The sequence below is a fragment of the Silene latifolia genome, chromosome 8, assembly GCF_048544455.1.
Source record: "Silene latifolia isolate original U9 population chromosome 8, ASM4854445v1, whole genome shotgun sequence".
NCBI classification, from domain to species: Eukaryota; Viridiplantae; Streptophyta; class Magnoliopsida; order Caryophyllales; family Caryophyllaceae; genus Silene; species Silene latifolia.
Window position 1 is genome coordinate 22,347,907 of NC_133533.1, and position 3,471 is coordinate 22,351,377.

At 34.5% G+C, this 3,471-nt stretch overlaps 1 non-coding gene across 1 annotated transcript; it reads left to right on the plus strand.

The window, feature by feature from the left end:
* Positions 1-821: 821 nt before the first annotated feature.
* On the plus strand, positions 822-928 carry LOC141597834 (small nucleolar RNA R71). Its single transcript, XR_012523048.1, has one exon. It is a non-coding gene; the product is annotated as a small nucleolar RNA R71 (small nucleolar RNA).
* Positions 929-3,471: the final 2,543 nt, after the last annotated feature.

Here is a 3,471-nt window from a genome sequence, read left to right on the forward strand (position 1 = left end):
GTAGTAATTGCCCCTTTTGTCTTTGAGAGTTTGAAGATGCTAGTTGGGTCAATTGAGTTTCTAACATTTTTGTGTGGGCTAGGATATTTTTGATGGTGATGTCCTTTGCTTGGCTATCTTTTTGCATTTGAGTGAAAAATTCTTGTTGATTCTTTTGCATTTGGAGGACCGGTTTTTGAACATCAAAACCTTGGTCATTTTGTTGATTGTATGGAGTTTGATTTTGGTAACCTTGGTTTTGGTTAAAAAAGGGTCTTTGATTTCGGTTTCTCATGGGAGGTGGGGTGTATGTTTGTTGAGGGTTTTGAACATTTTGGCTTTTATATGAGAGATTTGGGTGGAATTTGGTGTTTTCATTGTAATAATTGGAATAAGGGGTACCACTCTTGTATGCTTGAAACGCATTCACTTTTTCATTTGTTCCCCTACATTCACTTTGGTCATGTCCCAAAGTTCTACAATTCTCACATATCCCACTTGGGATTGATGAAGATGCTACCATGGCATTAACATGATGCTTTGGTGATTTTGAGGCTTCTTCAAGTTTAGCCATAGCCTTCTGAAACTTTAAGTTGATGGTATCAATATGAGCACTAAGTTGAGCACCCAATTGAGTAATAGCTTCCACTTCATGCTTTCCTCCTCCAGTAACCTTGCGAGGTCTACTATATTGTGAATTATGGACCGCCATTTCCTCAATCTTGTTCCAAGTTTGATTATCGTCAACTTAGGTGAACATACCATTTGAGCCCATGTTGAGAATGTTTCTTGAGTCTTCATAAAGACCATTCCAAAATTGTTGTACCAAGAACCGCTCGCTAAGTTCATGATGAGGACATGAGGGACAAATTCCTTTGAACCGCTCCCAACCTTCGTACAAAGATTCTTCATCCCTTTGCTTAAAATCCGTAATTTGAGCTCTTAGCACGTTAGTCTTTTCCGGAGGGTATACTTTTTTGTAGAAAGCTAGAGCCAACTTCTTCCAAGAGTCAATTCCAAAAGTAGCCTTATCAAGGCTTTTCAACCATTGTTTTGCGGTGCCGATTAGAGAAAAAGGAAATAAGACCCATCGAATTTGGTCTTGAGTCACACCGGTTTGTGAAATCACATCACAATAGTCATAAAAGGTCTCCATGTGAGAGTGAGGGTCTTCATTAGGCATTCCCCCAAATTGGCTTCTTTCGACTAATAGGATAAATGCGGATTTTGCAATGAAATTTCCGGTTAAGTGTTGTGGTGTGGGAGTACCATTGGGTAGGTTCTCCTCGGTTGGTACGGAATGTGATGAAAATTTAGGCATTGTGGTTTGATTTTGTGATTGATTTGGTGGTTGATTTTGTGTTGGGTTCTCCTCACCTTCTCTTGCATAAGGGTTGATGAACTCAAGAGAATGAATATCTACAACTTCACCAATTCCTCTCAAAGTGTTTCTAGCAAGCCTTCTATTGGTTGTCAAAGTCCTTTCAATCTCGTGATCAATGGGTAACAAGTTACCTTGTGACCTTCTAGACATGCAAAATATCAAACAACTTGAAAACAATTAGAACAAACCTTGAGGAGTTTTACTTCCCCAAGGCAAAGAAAGACACAACTAATAACAATCTAAGAAAATCAAATCAAGTTAACACCGTCCCCGGCAACGGCGCCATTTTTGGTCGGACTCAGTTGGAGCTTAATTTTCGGTTACTTGTCGTTAGGAGCACCTAGTCCAAAACAATATTTATAACTTCACAAACAACTCTACTATTAGTAACGATGTAAGTAAAGGTCGGATCCCAAGGGACGGGTATTGATGTAGGATTTTCGATTGCAAGTAGTGTTGGAATATATGTCCTCCGACAATAATGCGATCACAACTGTCGATCATAATGATCACATGTTTAAATCTCATTTTAAGAATACTTGTGGGATGTAATATTTTACAGTCAACTGATCCACACATATCGGTAATGATTGGCTGACTAGAGTTTGACATTACTGTCGTGCGACAGTGGTGATCAGTTGATCCCATTAGGTCATACCTATAGGGAAATACTCTTAATTGATTATTTAATTAATCGGATGCCGATACGAGTTAATTAAATTGCTTAAAATTGACGGATGATCTTGTGAGTAAAGTTACGTGTCTTATTGTAATTTGATTAAATTAGATACGGTCTAAGTAATCGAATTGTTTTATTACTTAGATAAAATTATTGTTTGCGAAACGATTGAAATTTAAATTGAATGAATAATTTATTATAAATACAAGACGTTGTGATTTATAATTGATAAACCGTTTTGGCACAAGTAATTACGAATTACTAGTCGATTTTGTATATGACATATTTTATGAGTATGTTGATTTTTTAATATGTTAAAAATACATTACAATTTCACATGTCAAGTAACATGTCATGTATGTCACAATTGACAAATGACAAAAATTAAATGGACCTTCCATTTTATGTCATATGTGCCGAAAATGGAGGGAGTATAAGGTTTATATTGTGTTTTTATTTTAAGTGTAAAACACAATGATTAAACCATACTAGTAGCCATGCAAACCTAGTTGATCTTGAGAAGAACACAAGCTCATGCATTGGCCCCTTTCTCCCCCTCCCCACCGGTTTTCCTAGCTAGAAAATGCCAATGGTTTTTCTATCATTATTCACTACTTCAACTTATATTTTCTAGTGTAAGAAAAATATATTCTCTCTACCATTTTTGTGAAAAACATAGAAAAATAAAAACCTCACAAAAGCTCCTCTCTTGACCGAAATATTCAAGAGAAAATATAAATTATTTTTGTCAGATTTGAAGTAAGACATATATTATTACTAGTTCATAATAATATAAGTTATTAAGGGATTTCCTTGGGTATATGCTTTTAAGAGAGGTTCTAATTTGATCCTTGTTCATCCATTATAAGGAAGGTCAGGAACTAACAAGAAGGAGATCTTGTTGGTGCCCTAATATCCGAAACTTATAAGTAAGATTGACGATTTCTTCTCTTATCTTGTTTTAGTTTGCATGCATAAGATCTTGCATTTATTTTATAACCAAATAAATTATCTCATATATGAATATGTAAATTAATGAGATTAATGAATCTAACAAGCGGTATCATGAGCCTTAGGTTGTTTGCATGCAAATCGGTTTATAGTTTTTCCGAGTTATAAGATTAGCATACAAAACTAATTAATTTGGATTTATGAAGATAAACCTAAAATATCTTTGCATGTTAAAATTTTATGGTCCTAAGTGATTTTTAGGACATTTTGGTTTATTTATGGATTTTATTGTTCATTTTATATATTATTGGCATTAAAATGTGATTCTTATGATAAAAATGTCATTTTTGGACGCAAAATAGCTAAACTTCGAATTTTTCAGTGGTTTTTGGATATGTTTTCACATATATTATCTAATGATGGCCTATAAATTTCCATGTTAAAATAAGTTGTTTTGCTCGAAATATGAATTTTATAA